General features: G+C 45.6%; 2 long non-coding RNA genes across 2 annotated transcripts in view; both read left to right on the plus strand.

Annotated features, from left to right (window-relative positions):
* The first annotated feature begins 1,605 nt into the window (after positions 1-1,605).
* LOC144165662 (uncharacterized) lies at positions 1,606-9,147 on the plus strand. Its single transcript, XR_013321473.1, has 4 exons — positions 1,606-1,742; positions 1,934-1,994; positions 2,909-2,997; positions 9,056-9,147. It is a non-coding gene; the product is annotated as an uncharacterized LOC144165662 (long non-coding RNA).
* A 4,178-nt stretch (positions 9,148-13,325) lies between these two features.
* LOC144165663 (uncharacterized) overlaps positions 13,326-19,334 on the plus strand; it is a 10,011-nt gene continuing 4,002 nt past the window's right edge. Inside the window, exons 1-2 of the long non-coding RNA XR_013321474.1 lie at positions 13,326-13,396; positions 16,381-16,431. This is a non-coding gene — a long non-coding RNA (uncharacterized LOC144165663). The remainder of the gene's footprint in view (positions 13,397-16,380; positions 16,432-19,334) is intronic.

Here is a 19,334-nt window from a genome sequence, read left to right on the forward strand (position 1 = left end):
GAGAGGTCTCTAAGCCCCAAGCACTGCAGAACCCTTTCACAGTCATCTCGACGAGCGGAAACATTGCATTCTGCATTCTGCATACCGACACTAGTGGACACGGGACATGTAGGTGCTGTGTTGTTGAAACCCGACGATCCACGTTGAGAGGAACTTGTTGCGGATTCCATTCGCTCCATGACTTCTGCTGAGAAAAAAATATTTTATCGCTGAGCAAGAGTGCCCTACCGTTATTTGTTCTATACAGAAATTTCGCCCGTACCTATACGGCCCGCCTTTCAGCGGGAGTAGCAAATCACACGGCCAGGAGATGCTTCTCGAAAGCGTGATTTCTACCGCTATTAAGTTATGTACAAACAAAATGGTGCAACATGTTTTTCAGCAGTATTGTTCACGCTCTTGAGGGGTCTCTTTTCCCCAATTTCGAAAAAAATCGAGACCGTTTTTTTTGTTTTGAGTTTTAAAGTTATGCATTTTTAGAAAAAGCACAGCGGTCAACATTTTTTGTGTATATTTACGTTTTTTTTTCTAGAACAGCGATATTTATGGGATATGTTTATCAATATCTCGTTGGCATCAGTTTTCGCTGAGAAGTTGGACACAATTAGGTACAGATACCGAGAAAGCGGGTGTCAAAGTTAGCAACAAGCTCGCGCAAGGCACCCATACCCAGCTTTCTCGCTCAAAATTCCGATCGCTCAGGAACCTAGGGAAACCACTTCAGGACAGTGATATTTGGCACAGAGCAAGAAGTCAACGTGGAGATAAAAACACTAGAAGAAATTTCCAGGATTCTGAATATTGTATGTGCAATTCGATGTCAAATCTTACTCCCCATTCATTTCTATGGAATAGTTTCCATTGCTCAGGAACCTAGCCGCAAAACGTACAAGACGAAACTGTGCGCAAAGCAAGTTTTCACCCTCAATATTAGCAGCGCAAAATAACTTTCAATTACGATAAATAACGACAATGTAATCGCTGTTGAAAGGACTCCCATGAGTGGGAAAGCTGCACATGATTTCACAATTTTTTTCTTGTGTTTTTGTTCACTGCAGGACGCAGAGTTTGTTGTGACATGTTTTCATTTTGGTGTAGTGTTTGTTTCAAAGCAGATTTTACTCAGAACGATCAAACCTTGCTGTAGGCAGAGCCCCAAAGTAGGAATAAACTGCAGTCGGCGGGAATGGCGCGTCAGAAGCGCCACATTTGCAATTTTTTTGCCGCGAAGTACAAGCGCTAGACGAAAGCGGATTGAAGTTTTAAACTATTCTCTGGCTTGCGCATAATATAGGGAAAACAAAACATGCCCGTGTACGTGCATATTCGGTCTCTTGTAATCACCCACGAGGGGTTGCGACCTTCGAACAACCTCCAGCGCTGTTGTCACACCTGAACTAGCATCTACGGGTCGGGGCAGAGCATCGCGCTATTCAGGTGCTCTGAATTGAATCCAGGTGCTCTGAATCACGCCATGCGTTCACTGCGAACGCGGAGTTCCTCTTCGCCGGGCGCGAGACCAGTGACGTAAACCGAAACGACCCAGCGGCGTACGCGTGGGAGGCTTCGGGTTTGGTCGGATGCCGACCAGCTGATCCGCCACAACCGCGGTGACGGCCGCCGCTCATGCTAAGCAGAACGACTGAAAACGGGGCCTTGTGCGCAGTGCAGAAAGCAGGCCTGGCGAATCACGTGATGCGCTTCGAGGAGTTGGTCGCAGGGGGTGTGTCTCCGGTCAAAAGGTGAACTTGCGCATCCACCGCAAAACCGCTGGACGAAAGTAGTAGAGCTTTGCTTTCAAATCATATTTTGCTATTTACAGCCGCCGCCTTTTTCTGTTCTAGACAGCAACACAGATTGTTTGCGTCTTAATTAAGGGAGGCGGATCTTTCATCGGTAGCGCTGCCCCGAAACACTTTTTTCTTTCTTCCAGACATTCGAGCTGTTTGGTTTCTGCATCTCCGCTATGGTGACGGTGGAAGGCATAATTGACGGTGAGTGCTACATCTAACTTTTAAACACCAGCAGGAAATTACTGATGAGAGTTAGAGATAGTGACAAACAAGCTCACACTATTTTCTGCACCAACGTGACTTTTTTGTGTATGAAACAATGATGCGACATTTATGCATCTTAATGCCCAGAAAGGCGGTGGAGTAACACATATTTCTGTGCAACGTACATGAGATAATATACGAATGTCAGATGTAGTACCCAAAAACAGGTTTGATTCAGGGATAGTTTGTGGAACACCATTGTCGCACAACCGGTATTATTCGAATATTTTGCCCCTTTATTGTCAAACGCTTCTTCATGGGCCAGGTGTCTACGCTTTATGTTGCAGGGAACTACTGTTACACCAAGCAGCATTGCAGTTCTTCATCTTACGTAGTGGTTTGACCATCAAGCGTGTAACCAGAATAGTTGATAGGAAGTAACACGAACATTGTGAACGCGTTTGCTGTAAATTTTTGGATTGACATTAAAGGTGCTAAAAAGTACGGCAGCTTCCTTTTTCCTCTTTAATTACACCAGCTACAGCCGAACAAGCGTGCATAGAACTCGAAGACCTAGAAATTGTTTGTTTCGCGCAGCTTGGACATCCCTTCGAAATGGTCTAAAAGTGTTTTCTTTATTCTATGCATGGATCGACTTATTGAGGAAATCGGTCTGTTTTTCAAAACACTTGGATTAAGCTAGCTTATAATTCAAGCATGCGAATTTACGCTACGCTACCATTAGAACAGATGCATATGGTTTCAACGTTCGAGACTTCTGCTTTATGTTTAGCCTATAAAGACAATTGTGTTGCCGGAGATATGAGTAATTCACCCCAAATTACACCATTGCGCTGCTAGAATTTCAAAAGAATTCATACGAGTTTTCATTTCTTTTTCTCTTGCATAAGGGGACGTCCGTCTTTTTGCTCTCACCGACGCCGTTTACTACCTAGGCGGTACAATTCTAGCTGCACTTTTGCTATGGAGTGTACATAAGGTAAGAGCCTATGAGCCTAATGCGTTATTCATTCGGTATTTTGCCAAACTGCTCATATGGAAACCTGGAAGTGTTTCAAAGTGATTTGAAGATAGGCGCCTTTTCAGGCGTCGTTCTTTGTAGTCGTTGAATGTTTTCTGTGAGTGAGCCTTTGACAGATTGTTCGGCTCATCCGCTCAAAACTTTTGCTTCATAAAGGGAGGTTTTGGAATTCAAATATCTAGAATAGTTTCAGTGGTCGTTGCAGTGGAAGCCCAACTAAGCGCGCAGAAGAGTTAGATAAAAAATTCCCCGCATTTCCCCGAGGGGAAGAATGTGAAAGTGCGAATGCACGAGTTGAATTTGCGCGGTTCGGTAATGTTCGCGAAAGAGAGATCACACACACACACACAACTACAAAGAAAGAAAGATGCATTTATTCACAGACACCTATTTGTGTTCTCGTTGTACTTGATTGCTAGAGCGGATCTCAGCTTTGAAATTTCGTGTCAGTACTCCTTTAAGCGGGTGCATTATAGCCCTTCTCACGCCCGATTCTTGGCCAATCCCCCACGTGGGTATGTGCCATGTCAGCGGCCAGGCAGCGCGCGCCCATCTCCCCCCGTTGCCAAGGAAGACGAGGAGATTCCTGGCCAATCCCCCACGTGGGTATGTGCCATGTCAGCGGCCAGGCTGCGCGCACCCATCTCCACGTGCGCGACATCGCCGGTGGACGCAGGTTCAGGGTCGCTTAAGAAGTGCATTCACTTAAAAAAAGCTCATCATGGCTTGGTTGTCCTGACGTGGGTTTCGTCAGCCGGTGTTACCTAATTGTAGTGGCAACAAAACTTGCGTGCCATAAAGCAAAACAAAACTTATTGCTGAGGTAGATGGTTCACGACTTAAAAGAAAAAAATTGGTCGCGTAGCTCCTTGCTTCACTGGAATTTTAGAGAAAGACGACAGTCGTCTTCCTTCCCTTGCATGTAACTCCTTTTCCACTCAGCGCTTCCATCCCACGCCGTCCACTAGGAAGAAATTTATTGCTCGGTTTTTAAATGCAATTCAATTTTCCCGCCTTCGCGTCGCTCACGCGCAATCTGTTGAGACAGCGAGCAACTTTTTCTTTTTTCTTAACTCTTTGTTTCATGTTGCGCCTGGAACAGCGCGAGCGGGAGAGCTGTTTCTCTAGTGCTCTCTTTCATTTCGCACTTGCTGGATCCTTTTTGCGCCATTTTTAACACCTTCATTTTCCTTTTCCATTGTAAAAACGACCCCCACTTGTATACTTAACTAAAAAAATGAGTGTATTTAACGGTTAAGTAATCACATTGCCCCTCAAACATTCGTGTTTTCTTTGCGCATAATAATACGGACATGTACAAGCAATGCCAGGGGTGAATGGAGTTTAGAAATGATCTGCGTGTATATACTTCGTGTTGGCGGATTGTTTGAACTTGCCGTCGCAAGGCCTAATCGAGAAACAAACACAGACAGACAGACAGACAGACAGACAGACAGACAGACAGACAGACAGACAGACAGACAGACAGACAGACAGACAGACAGACAGACAGACAGACAGATAGACAGACAGACAGACAGACAAACAGACAGACAGCGACAGAATGACCGAAATAAAAACATACTAAAATTTCCGCGTTTTAGTAGCGCAAAAAGGATGGTCGTCTTTAAGACGATGCGGTGTTAAACAGACCGGGGCGAGGAAAGACAAAGAAGAACACGCGCATTTGAAGCCCTGTATATATTTGTGGTTTCGTTTTTTTCTTACACCTCATCTGTTTAGCCCCGCACGTTCCTTTTTTGTACACCATACTTTTGGTGGTAACACGGAACTCATGAAATGAGGCCCTCAGTATGTTCGCGAGCCTCTCCACTGCGCTGTATAAACAGAAAAGTTTTTCTGGAGCATTGCTATTCAGTCGGGCGCCAATCAGCGGCGAAGAAAAAATGAAGGAACATTTCGCCGCAAATTATATGGAGGCAGAACGGTTCCAAACTGCTAAAATGGGTGGTATAGGGCATACATGTGCACAATACCGCATGGGAAACCGCAAGCCCGTTAGATGCAAACGCATATAGCAGCCGCGTTATTTTCTTATGGATAAACGATGGGTGTTTTTTTCGGCAAAAAAACAACGCGTTTAAAAATGGCACAGTCAGGAGATAGAAGCACATACAGAATTGACAGGGCTTGAGGCCGTGCTGTTCCACACAGAACGACAAACAAAAAATAAACAAGGAGATGCGCGCTGTACCACCAGATGGAGGGTGAGAAGTGCGGATGCAGGATTCTATGTTAGGAGCATCTATTCAATTCTTCCTGGTAGGGGTAAGGTGGGAGGATGACAGACTGGCGGATGAGAGCAGTGAGTGGAGAACGAGATGCGTGGAGTGATGGCGGAGGACTACGGCCTTTCAACGACGTTCGCAGTGAGAAATGCAGTTACGTGGCAACATTTTCATACAGAAAATGCGTGCCAAAGAACTGGTAGCACCACGGAAAAAAAACTAGGGTGATGATGCTCTGCAGTTTTAGGTTGAAGTGGGTAATTTTTGCCATGCAACTACTGAGAGAAGTTTCAGTTATTATGAAGAATGAAGTCGGATCATTACTTTCGGAAGACAGTTCAGAAATTAGCTCGATGTTTGCAGTTAGAGACTAGAAAACTCTAATTGTGCGCAGGATAACCGGTTCTGAAGCGAAGTTTTTCTGAACCGTCACCGAAGTGAAGAGAGTTTTGAGACTGTGCTTCGCAGATTAATTTTGTTTTAGGTTAGATGGAGAAATATTCTGAGCGGAAGTTTACACAATCACCAATCGCCAACAAATGAGTTCCAGTGAAGTGAGGTCGCAACAAACGTAACTCTCTTGACCGCGGCTCGTGTTAGTAGTGACAAGAGTTCCGAAAAAGTACCTCTTTTTAGAGTTACATGTTCGACGAATGACGAGGGTGGGCAGCAAAAGTAACTCTTGTTGCAGCGACATCTTTGACGAGTGACGCGATGTGGAAACAGAAGTAATTAGGTCTTTCTAAAGCGACATGCTGAGGAGTGATGCAAAGTAGAACACAGGCAACCACTTTTCCATGTACAGCTAACTGGTGAGAAAAGAAAAACTTCCCGTGGTCTGGATCACACCTGGGGCGGTATTCCCGTGTTTTGTCCCTTTTGTGTCTCTTTCAAAAGTGTCCCTTTTGAGCGAGCCCTGATTGGCTAAAAGCGTACACCCGGATGTGACGCCATGCAAGCACGGCGGAGCTATGAGCCGTGGCTACTCGGAGCAGACGATTTGGAGCAGACGATTTTTCGTCGCCTTATTGTTGGCTGGCTCGCGGAACAATGAACACATAAAAGATACTCTGATACGGTTTCAGTTCTTTAAAATGCGTTTGCAAGAACAGTTACGGTATTTGAATCAAAGGCCCACTGCTTAACCGGAAGTACGTCACGATGAAGGGGACGCAAAAGGGACGTTTTCAAAAGGGACCGTTACGAGAATACCACCCCTGAGTCCATCGTTGTTGTCCGGCGTCGACCCGATTCCGCTATCATCGTATTCGGAGAGCACACCATTTCCTATGGGTTCGGAGCGCTTACGTTGGCTTTGAACTTCGGCTGAGTTGCAGTGGAATTCAGCAGTGGGCTTCAGCTTTAAAGTTCATATAGACGGACGTCTTATGCCCTAGTTACACGGGCACACTTAACTGTGGGTAAACAAACCACGATTAGGCAAAAGCGCAGTTTGCTGCGTCACGCGACATACAAAACTGCAGTTATCTTGATAACCATGGTTTACACAAACGGACCTTGGCATATCCAGTTCGGTCACGCTAACCGCAGTCACCCGAGCCGCAGTGTTCAAATTTTCGCAATCAGATCGAACGCAAGTGGCGCTGCATCAGCGGAGGCGAAAAAAAAAAAAAAAGAAATCACCTGGCGTGCGGAGGATTTGAAGGCCCTCACAGAGCCGGAATAACGGCCTCCCCAAAGCTGGCCCCAAGAGGAGTTTGCGTTCTTTGCGTCACTCTTGCAATCAGCGCGACTCCGCGTGACCATGACTGAAGCGAAAGCTGCGGCTTGTTTCCCGAACAACCCGCTCAACTACGCCAATTGCTGAGCTAAATTTGTAAATTCCGCGTGTCGTTCGCAAAAAATATTAAAGCAGGAAATCATGAAGCGTTTTAAAGGAGCCATGAAGACAAAATGCAAGTTTGGTTTATTAGAAAGACTGCTTAGTCCCGATAACAATGATACCAATACCATCGCAATCTTCGAACAAATAACGGAGATATGAAAGAAAACGTGTGAAGCAGTCGCGACCCCCTAGCCAATTTCCCGCAACTTTTCTGTGACGTCACGGAACCTTGTTTGTGCGATTGGCGGCCGCCTAACTGACCTGTCGCGACGACACATGACTGGACGTCTGTAATGGGGCCTCTAGTTCCATTTGACCGCATCACTTGAATGCTAACGTGCAGTTAACGCACTGAAAATTGTTTTATTGTTGGCCCGTATGACGTCATTCTTGCTCATAACACGTCACTGTGGCGCAAAATTTGAAAGTTTTTAAATACTTCTTGCTTTTTCTTCGTTAAAAATGCATGTTTTATGGCTGTAATGGAGATGAGTGAGATACTGAATCCTAGTTCTTTCAAATTAAACGAAGTTGTATTTTCTCTTCATGGCTCCTTTAAGCAATCGGAAACGATCCCAGCGCATGTCGATCCTATAGCTAAACACGCCTGCGCGCCTGCCCGCATGGCCCACGAAGCGTCTCAAACTGGTACAGACCACGGCAACAACAGCTTGTCGCCGCTCTTCGAAATCAATATGATCGTCGAAAAGAAGTTCCACATGCGAGAAAGTGGATGTGAGTGTCCTGAAAAATTGTGCTGTGGATTGTAATTCTCTGTTGTAGAGATACCAGCGGTTAAATATCCACCGCGATGCTAAGTCTAACGTTGCCAGCACCGAGCCTACTCGAGAAATACAAGCCAGTTGCGAGCTCTGGGGAAGCCCCTCACCTATAACTCGCCTCGAGCACGTGCGTTGCGTTTGGGTTTGAGGCAACTTTGTTAACGACACTTCTTTTTGTCTACGCTACTGCTCTTTGTTTTTTTCATCGTGAGGTTACGAATCATTAATTTAATTTTGTGCCCGCCGGGCAGCCAAGGACCAGGCTTCGCGGACTAAGGTGGCGTCCCACAACGGAACTCATAAAGTTAAATAAATATTTATTCCTTTTCCCCCTTATTTCACAACCACGTGACTTTTTCACCGGCACCTAAAATTTCGAATGTAAGAGCCAAAATTCCAGTCTGCGATAACCCAGGAAAATGTTTAGTAGCCACGTTTAAACGTAGGGGCGGTTCCTTCCGCCGTGTATCTAGGGTATCAGTGGTTCAATACCACTGACCCTTAGGAATGCCGGGCCTGAGTCGTTCTGTGCTGTTCTTCCGCCAGACGCGCAGCTCCTGCCAGCTCTCTCCATCGCAATTCCAATCGGGATGTCTAGTCCACGAACAGTACCTCCCGTTTCACATGCAGTGCCCAGCTTACAGAACCTTAGGCGTCGTTGCAGACGCAAATGCAGCCCATGGCATGCAGGCGAGATGTGTTTATTGAGCAGATGCTAGCATTCCGCTGCGTTAGGCGATTTTAGGTGACCACTTCGCAATACCTAGCCTTAAATACCACCTGGTAGGTATGTCGTGCCTTCTGTGCTGATTTCTTTTTTTGAATGGGGGAAGAGACCGGGGGGAGGGGATGTCACATGCATCTTTTAGATGATAGCTCGTTATTGAATTCATGGTGCAAATCCGAACAGCTGTTTAGCATATCTCATCCGAACACTGCCATAGATTATTGGTAATTTTTGCCTTCGAAAGTTGATATGCTTTACGCTATAAGGGAAACAATCTCATTCACTCGAGGTTATCGTTCTCATTACACAGCCTGCCCGATTACCCAGTACCGCCGTAAGAAGGCCATTTCAAAGCACGTAACCACTCCTCTTTGAAGTGTGCTTAAATGATGCAGTGCGTCTGTCTTTCCAGCAACACAGGGACGCACTGGAATGGTGCATCTGTGGGGCGAAGGCCAAAGTGATCGCAAACTTTTTCGTCAGTGCATTCCACGTGTATCTGGTGAGTCCGCATGTTTGCCTTACTGGGACACAAGGGATTTAAGCTGTTTATGTAAAGGCCCCCCCCAAAAAATGTCAACCAGCGCCCGATAAATTGTTTGGCAGAAATTTTCGAACTCCTGCGAAGCCAATGGGAGACTAGGCATCAGTTTTTTTTAAATAGGTTTAATGTTATTGGAGGCATAGGCTTGTGACTGCCTATTGCGGCAGGAACTTGTATAAAATGGAAACTTCCTCAGTTCACGAACGTAACAGTTGTTCATAAGAGGCAGACGCAGGTTTCTAGTTAATTATAACTAGGCGAACAAAATAACATTGCCAGGTGCAAAATCAGCATCATCTAGTTTTACGTGGCGAGCAGACTGTGCGTGTGCTGGCAAGCGTAAAGCACCCGATCTTGGTACGATCACAATGTCGTGCACCACCACTTGCCGATGAGGGTGATATGTTCATGTTTGCCGCTTTCGCGAAGAGGGACACTTAAAACTTTTGAAATTAACGTTGGAAATCCTCTGCGCGTTTTTTTCTGGCCCATCTTCGTCGTCCGAGCAAAGGCGATAAGAAAAAGCAACTTCACGCCTTGACGGCCCAAACAAATCTCGGAAGAATGTGTAAAAATGCGTTAGGACTTTGTCGGAACCCCTATGGAGTACATTGTGCGCGATGGCATGTACACGCTGTGCAGTGAACTGTGGACTACCCCTCCTTCGCCCCCGTCAGTGCACACTCTGGCAGGAGAAATTGTCCTTTTTCGGCTGAAACCTAATTCTGCAGACAATTATTATTTCTTTGTTCGGTTTAAAACGAAAACCCTTATCTCTTCCTTTTAAATGGTACACAGTGTTACTGCAGAAATGCCTGTCGTCTGTCCTCGTAGTTCGCAACCTCTGGCCCTAAAAAAAGTAACATTGGGAACCGCGACTGATGGTATATGCAACAGTTAAATACTTGAAATAATATGGAGTACGCCAGGTTCCCACGAGGTTCCTAACCTTTAGCCCATTAGGGCTAGAGGTTGGGACCGCGACTGATGGTATATGCTACAGTTCAATATTTGAATTGTTTTGGAGTACCCAAGCTTAAGATAACACGTAAATACTTTAAGGTGTTTAAATACGAGCCTATTTGGTTGGACTGGGGACATTAAGAGAGGAACAAGCAGGGAGTTGCGATCCGGATTCGCACAAAGATGGCAGTATATGCAGAAGATTCGGGACAGTTGGTTAAAATAGGTTTACAAATAGACATTTCTCGTCATCACGCTGGAGTTGTGTTGTAACTCTTAAAAACCTGTACGGATTCTGCAGTACTTGCTTGAGTGTGCCCGATGTAAATAGCTAGACAAGAACATACATGCTGCAGTGTGCCATTCTGAGTGCCAAGTTCTAGCTACTACGATGAAGCTGTAGACAGTTTGTAGGAGGACGCTTAGCCCATTCAGCAGTGAATGGTCCAAGCACAAGGAAAACAAGAGTGTGTGGACGCTTTATGCTAATCATTGCAGAGGTGGGCCAGAGAGCGCGCAGGATATTCGCTAATAGGTAGTCGCATGAGCCTAATACGCACTCACTGAGTTCTATGAGCGTAATACTTTTTCAGATAATAAGTGCCTTCGCAAAAAAGGGAAACATCGGAAATCATGTGCAGTTTATTGAGTCGAATTTATTGTATATCAAAAACTACACCCAAAGAGTGAACACTTCAGGGACATTAACAGTCCCAACATAGAACAATGTAGCACTACTCATAAAAAAGACGAACACTGAAATTGAGCCCACTCTATGCGCTAATCGAAGTGCCAACCCGAGGCTCAAAAAGGGAAACCGCGTCTCATTCGCAGCTCACATTATTAATGTAGTAGGGAAAAAGTGTGGTTGTCGTGGGATACTCCAGACCCCTGTCTATCATTCCCTGTGCACTTACGAATTGTTTTGAAATAGGAATGAACTATTAAGCCGCTTTTTTAGACTTAGAACGAAGGAATATTATTTGACAACTTTCTTTGCAGGTATCAGCCGAGGCGAGGGAGAAGGATCCCGAAAGCAGGAAGAGGGCTTTTCAAGTAAGGATTTCTACAGAACCCTTCCCTTCGAGTTGTAGCCGGGTCCGAAATTCGGAAGGTTGTTTTTAAACAGGTTAAACGTTAGTGCGAGCAGCTTTTATGTGCGGCTGTGCAAAATGCATCTCAGAATAGAACGAGCGCGCAGCTCATCACAACATTGATGCTAACAATCTACTTCGTTCTCTTGGCTTGTTGCGGACGCAAAAACCGCCGCGTCAGGTGACCACTTATCGGTACCGGTTCCTGTGGGTAAGGCGAGAAGAATGAGGGTGCGGTTGCGACAGTTTGAAAGGGTCTGTGGAAAAAAAATCTGACAATTTTTGATTTGAAGGAATCAGAATGGTAACTCAGTAATACAGGCAGGAGGTACAGTAGACGACCGTATTATAGTACTCGAAAATTTGGAGTTCCTGGAACTTTTTGGATAATTCGAACAACGGATATTTCGGACAAAAGAAAGAAAAAAGTTCAAATTTCCAGACAAACCTATTCGCGTCAGAGTCACGTTGCGACTCCAGGAAAACGCCATTTGCTAAGCGACCTGGCTAGCTTCGGATTGAATGGGGATTGGCTTGACTCCCGCCGGGGTAACAAACTTTGATCTTGGAGGCAGTAATTTTGTATTTATTATGTGGTAGAAGCTATATGGAAAGTCAGAAAAGGGTCTTACATTGCCAGTTTTTTTTGGCGCTTCGTTTGTCTTCCTTGTTTTTTCTACTAGTGTCCGCGTTTTTTCTTGCGCCTTTAAAAACTTTGTGATCATGTCGAACCAACTGGCCCGCATCAAGCTGTTGCCAGTTTTTGTTAAACGCAACTTTCTTTAGGCACCAGGTGACGGTGACTTGTAAGCAACATCATCATCAGGTTTGTCCTTAACCTTTTGCGCCTGGTTCAGTCCTATTTAAATAAAATAAAGTTGTTTTTGTGGCTAGCGGATTTTTTGGACTGCTCTTTTATTCGGACTGTTTTTCGTTCCCCTCCAGTTAGGAAAAATCTGTCGGCTACTGTATATCTTTCACACGAAAAGAAACCCAAGAAATGTTATTAAGGTTCTAAGTTCACCTAAAGTGACTTATAACACTTTATGAGCTAGGACTAAAAACAGAATAATGTGTGCTATCTGCACGTTCCAATTCAAGTGACACCGTAAAAACAAGTGAGAGGCCGTAGCCCAGCCATGGTTCTCGGTGGTATATTCAGTCGGTGGCCGCAAAGCGGAAAAAAGATTCTGTGACGACCTGTAGACACCACCGGAAAGTCGCTGGATACTTGCCACTGCTTTAGATGTTTGTTTAACAGCTTGGTTAGTTGTTTGAAGTTTGCGATAAAACTGACACCCTTCTAAATAAGGTAAAACAGTTGTTAAGGGAAACAAACTTGTATTTTGTTTCTAAGTTCCCTTGAAAGTGCTCGGCGGAACAGCAATGGGATTGCTGTGTGCTCTGAGCGGTGCCCTTCCGGCGAACTCTCTCGGTGGCCGTGCGATGCGCTGGCAAAAAATTATGAAACAGCGCCGGAGCGAGTCTTTTTGTAAGCTCATTGATTGATTAGTTGATTGCGGTGTTTAACGCCCCGAAGGTATGTTTACGTTACGAGGCGCGCCGTTGTGGGGGGCTCCGGATTAGTTTTGTCCATCAGGGGATCTTCAAGGTGCGCCGAAATCTCAGCGCACCGGCGTTTTCGCTTGTCGCCTTCGTCAGAAAAGCACCCACTGTGCCCGCGATCCAACGCGCGTCTTTGCGCTCAGCCGTACCGCAGCTTAGACACTGCGCCACCACGGCGGTCAGTCGGATGTAAATGGGAGCCTACAGTAGGCAAGAAGACAGCCAGCAGGAAGACGTTGGTGAGCACAATGGTAGAAATGGCACCGCGCCACTGTAGCAACCATGGCGTAAGTTGGAGAGGGCGAGTCGCCAGCGGTAGTGAGATGGGCCGATGAAGGAGAAAGCAGGGCCCGCGGGTGGCACTTATAATTTTCTTCTAAGAGTGTCTCGTGAGAATTTCCTTGGGCGAGGGATTTGAAAGTTATGCATTCGTTAGTCAGATTGCTGCGGATGTGCATCATCACTTACTAAAAATTGTTTCGCCCGGTTGTGACTTGAATACACGGATTGTTTCTCTTTCTAGCTCGCCGAAGCGGCTTTTCGGATATTGCACAATACCGATGGTCTGAGTAGCCTTAGCCCCGAGGTAAGTTAGCTTTTTGCCACCTTCAGTTAACACGTACTGAAAGCTAACAATGGGAAATGTGCCAGTGCAAATTTTTGTCTCTGCCCATTTATTTCTCAACGGCGGCTTCACTAAGGTGCTATAGTTGGTCGGGTGAATTTTTTTTTTGTGACTTTGACAGCAAAAAAACAAAAAAAACAATGGAACCGGTCTTGTCATAGAATCCTGTGGAGTACATCTGGCTCCAGCGGGAAGATTTACTTCCATACTTGTGGGAGTTACGATTAAAAATAATTAACCCTTTGATACCCAAAACTTTAATACGCTGCATAGGCGCGTGAAAACTTTTTTATGATCGAAAAGGACTTCCGACATCACTAATATGAAGTCAGAAAAAAAAACTGGTTTATTAGGATGGACACTAGGATACACTGGGCACTGGCATGCACATCTCTCAGTTGAACAAGAAAGCGACATAGATCAACAGGATTTATGGTTCAAGGGAAGGCAATAACGTAAAGTTTGTATTACTATCCTTTGAAATAACAACGAAATTGCTCAATTTCGCTTCCCTGTCACTCGCCAATTGAGTCCCCAGGGCTCGATGTGAGTTGACGCGCGTAAACAATACGTTTTTTAGCGCACGCAAGTACGTGCTGTCCTATGTTTTTAAAATTTTTGAAGGTCCGGGAACATTTGTCTGTCGACAGATGGTGTTGAATGTTTAAAATACCACAAAGTGCACGAGAAAAAAAAATATTGTTTGAGTTGTTGCTCCTGAGCAACATTGGGTATCAAAGGGTTAAGGACGGCGCTTGAGTTACGCCGCTGATAAAACGTCTCCGAAACCTCGCTTTTACGATGAGCATGTACAGTGAGCCCTCGTTATATTGTAGCCCTCCAGCCTGGAAACTGTGGTACTTCGTTGTGATACTTCGTTAAATGGGGAATGCTTTACGATCCATGCACTGCAGCGACAACCACAAACAAATCTTGTAAAGTGAGTGTTCACATAAAGCGATTTCGTTGTAACGGGAGCGTACAGTGCTTTACTGAGCGTAGAAATAAACATTTATTCACAAATTCGACAGTACGGGGTGTGTTCCCTTTGCTGGGAGGAATGACTTTTTTCCCCAATCAAAAAGAAATTTTTTGATTGATGGTAGGGTTTAACGCGCCGACGCAACGCAGGCGATGAGGTGCGCCGTAGTGGAGGGCTCCGGATTAATTTGGACCACCTGGGGATCTTTATCGTGCTCCAAAATCTCGTACACACGGGCGTTTTTGCTTTTCGCCTCCATCAGAAAAGCGGCCGCCGCGGCCGGGAATCGAACCCGCGACCTCGTGCTCAGCTGCGCAACGCCTTAGCCACTGAGCCACCGCGGCGGGTAAAGAAATTTTTTTTCCGGCCACTACAGGTCACCTAGTATCTCTAGATAAGGTTACACAGTATTCGCACTCTTTTCTGCTATTGTTCTCTGCCCCTGCCGTGATCATCGGTCAGTCAGCATCACGTGACATTTGTTTCCACTGCGACGGGTTATGGGCACCGCCATTTTGTTGTTTATGCGTTTTCCTTTGGTCAACTGTGGTAGTCTCGGCTTGCCGGCCTGCACTGCGGCTGCGCGCGACTGGCGCCGCTCCGAACGCGAATATAAGATAACGCGCTTCGAAGCATGCCAACCACAGAAGCGTGTCCGAAGATGCCGTGTTGCTGCGTCTTGGCCAGTGCTGTTTACGAATGACCACTTCAAAATTAGCGGTGAGGCCACAGGAGTGGTAATCTGGCAACACTGATAAACACCAAAATGGCCGCCGTTGCTCATTTGTTTGCCGCATTGACAGTACTCTCTATCTTATCTAGTGACATTGGGTGGCCTTAGCTGTCCTCACGACCTCATTTGCGCTAATCCGGGGAGAGGTGAGCGTCTCCTCACAAGGCGGCGTAATTTTAAACGGGGCAGAGGTCAGGCTTATGAAAGTGGTCATCCATGGGTCCCTAATGTGAGCAAGAAATGAGTGGAGGGGGAGAAATCGTGCCGCTCATAGTGAACAGTGGTGGGCGCATAAGTTGTAAAGTGACGATTGATTGGTTGTGTTGTGGAGGCCGATGGTGATCTCTGTTAACAGATGATCGAAGCTGTGGTGGAGGGGCGGCGTAAAGATTGCTTTTGCGAAAGGAAGAATGACCGGGTTACCTTTCATCACTAACCTTCGGACAGCATTAATTAATTGATAGATTAGGTTGTACCCATCGTTTGCGATCACATGACGTTGCATTACGCTGCTTCTGATATTATTACATTGCGTTATATTACACTTCTTAAAGTCATATTGGATTTAAATACATTGCATTTCATTACATTAACTAAAATTGATTTGATTGCGCCACGTTGGATTAGATTAGATGGATGGATCCGGAATTCTGAAGGTTTTTACTGAAAGCCGATAGTAATTTTGTGGCAATGCGATCGCTTCCAGGGACCTTTTTTTTACATTTGAAGTGAGCACTTGCGTACATAGCATTGCAGCCCCAGGTGGTAGCTTTTGCTGACAAAAATTAAGGCCCTATTCATCTAAAAGACCTTTTTTAATGCAATCCATTCTGTGGCTTAGCAGAATTACTCTTTATTACATTGGAGGCGTTTAGTGATAAGGATACCTACATTATTAAAATGAATAAATCATGTAGTGGGAGTAACGGTGGTGTCTCCAGTGGAGCATTGAAATTATGTTCCGAATTAATGCTAACGTGTGCTTCGCCAGAAAAATACCCATTCTGCCGTGGTGTAGTTTTTACAGACACATTGCTTGTGTGTCTGCCAAGAAAGCTTGCTGTCGTTATATAAAGCCAACCAGAGTGGAAATTATGGTAACCATGTAAAAATTGTAACATAATCACTGCAATTATTTTTAAATTTGGGTAAACGGGTGATAGGGCGAGAATGTTCCACTGCTTTATCAATCTAGCACCAGCTGATGTATGTACTCGCATTAATTCGCAGAAAAAAGTGACCGGTGTCGTCATCAGGATGATCGCCTCGGCGGCTATTGAGGTACGCATGAAACGTCGGTCTGCCCATTGACTATCCTGAGGATTGTGCTCGATGTTGTTGTATACCCCACAACCGTCTGGTGTTGTTGTGATGCGGGTCCCCTTTTTTTTATTCGCATTTTCAGTTCACCAGTTTTTACGTGTCTAGTTCATTCATTTTTAATCCGCAGTTTTACTTCACGCCACTATTTTTTTATTTTTTGTCATCGCACGACCTGTTGGTCAGTCGAGCGATTGTTGTGAAGATGCTGAGCCACAGTATTACATTAGAGTGCATACACACAGGCTTCACTAGACTAGAGATAAAGTCAGTTAACCATATCGGTCAGACTGAGCCCGATGTGCAAACGACGCCAAACACAGAGATGGGGGCGTGATTCCAGTTGTCCCTCGAGGCTCCCTCTTTAGGCCCGTGTTATTTTTACTTAACAGCAAAGATGTCATGCACATTCGTGCAGCGCAATATTACTCATCATGCTCTTGTAGTATTAGGAACTGCCGAATCACAATGATCACATCGTATCGCAAGCTGCCTTAAGGATAACCGGGGTTGGATGGTGGAATAAGCAGAGATGAAATTGGGAAAACTTTCTACACGACACTAAGAACGATTATGAGTACCGTGAACAGAACATGCAACTCTCTCCAAGTTTGTTCAGCTGGAAATTTTTCTCGTATTACTGCAAGATTGGTGATTGAAAGGGCCCATAACAAAACACAGACCTTTCCCGTCATGATGTCGTGTGAAAACTGATTTTCAACGTACCCGCGGGAACTGGAAAAATTATATGTGAGCACCCATAAAGAAAGCCTTCAGTTAACGGGTTTCGGCATCGTTATAAGCAATTTGTGTAAGAAATATCCTTTATTAAGAGTAGAGGATAGTGATTGTAGAAGTACGGAATATTTTAATTTTTTGATCTAGGATAATAAATTGAAGAAAATATACACTATCGGAAGTCAACTTTTCTGACTTTCAACTGTATGTTAAAAGGACTGCGTGCGATCAAGTTACAAAAGCAATAAAGCTCTTGTTTTAGTGAACTGGTACATATTTTCACTGGTTAAAAAGCGCTGCATAGAAACAAGGGACAGAAAATTACAAAATTTCAAAAGCAACCACAAAAGGAATATATCACTCTTAAAGCTTAACCCCTTGTCACCTCGTTTATTATGCGTAACTGTAGATTTACTGCCACACGCAAATGGGAGAAACAAATCGAAAGTGATGTGAATAGATACGTGCGAAGCGCCCGCTTTATCCCTAGTAATGAAACACTACGACGTGTGCATCGTGTACAAGGTTTCATTGGTATTCTCAAGTACAGGAAGGAAATCAGCGGCATAGGTAATGGGCCGGCGTGGATTCAGAAGGCAGTAGGAAGGATGGGCGTCGGCAGGATTTTGTCTTGAGGGGGGCAAACCCATTCTATTGCAAGGGAAGAGGGAGGGGGCGAGGGGGCGGAGCAATTGGGCTGGGGTAGCTTGTGGGGGGAAGGAGGGTTCAAGTGGCTCTTTTGCACCCCTTGCCGGAGCCCATGCTAGGAAGTAATAGACAGTGTGGTACCTTTACCAGTAAAGAGAAACCTACAAGCAGTGTGGACTCCCGGTGACAACTTCGGATCACAAACTTTCTGGAAGACTTAGCGCCGCAAAAAATGAAAAAGGTCGTCCCAACGAGTAATGGATCGAGCAGTGCCGCGAGTAACTGTTAGTGCTAGAAAACGAGCTGTGTCGAATGAGGGAGCGAATTTGGGTGTAAGGAATCACGTTTGGGGAATTAGGGGAAAAATAAATATGGACTGTGCACGTAATGCGGAGAGCTTACAACCGTTCGACCACCGATGTAACGTAACAAAGTGGCTGCCGAGAGATGGACTAGATGTAGAGAAATACAGGCAACAAAAGTTGATGGAGGGATGAGATTGGAAAGTTCCGCGATAAAAAAGAATTCGCCCGCTACAGCTACAGCAGCAGCTGGGGATGGTGGTGGGGGTGGTGAGGATGATTCTTCTGTTTCTGTTTGTAGGGTTGTAACGCGCCGACGCAACGCAGGCGATGCGGCGCGCCGTAGAGGAGGGCTCCGGATCCATTTTGACCACCTGGGAATCTTTAACGTTTGCCGAAATCGCGTACACACGCGCGTTTTTGTTTTCGCCTAAATCGGAGAGAGAGAGAGACAAAACTTTATTAAACTGAACTTGTCTTTAGCGTGGAGGCGGCCCTTGCGATCAGGGAGGTCTGTAACCCCCTGTCGTGGGATGCCAGTGCTTCTCTCCCCTGCTCAGCTGTGGTGATTCGGGGATAGGGGTTTTGGGGGCAGGCCCACAGAATGTGGGGTACGGTGGCTGGGGCTGTGCAGAGGGTGCAGTTCGGCGATGGGACTTGTGTCGGGTGGATTAGGTTCGCCTAAATCGGAAAAGCGGTCGCCGCGGCCGGGAATCGAACCCGCGTCCTCGTGCTCAGCTGCACAGCGCCTTAGCCACTGATCCACCGCGGCGGGTCGATTGTTCTGCTGGTGATCATGATGCAGCGGCTGCTGGTGATGATGACGATGGTGCTAATTATGCTCCTGCTGATGATACTGGTGATGCCGATGCTGCGAATGATTATGGCGACGACGATGACATTATTGACTATGAAGACGCTGATGATGATAACGAGTGCAAATGTCGCAATTTTTAGAAGCAGCCGTTTTTTTTTTCTTTTGCTTATAGGCCCAAGGAGGAGTGGAAAGATAAATACACAGTATAACAGGCAAATATAGTTATACAATTTCGATCTTACAAACACTAACAAAAAATGACAGACGAAAAATTTCTACATGCGATATAGCTGACCAATTGATGCATGCATATTTGGCGAATAAACACAGCGCAGGCAGACTGTTCCAGTCAGATATTG

Source organism: Haemaphysalis longicornis, unplaced genomic scaffold, assembly GCF_048455015.1.
Source record: "Haemaphysalis longicornis isolate Haplotype H1 unplaced genomic scaffold, Haemaphysalis longicornis Haplotype H1 scaffold_142, whole genome shotgun sequence".
Taxonomy (NCBI): Eukaryota; Metazoa; Arthropoda; class Arachnida; order Ixodida; family Ixodidae; genus Haemaphysalis; species Haemaphysalis longicornis.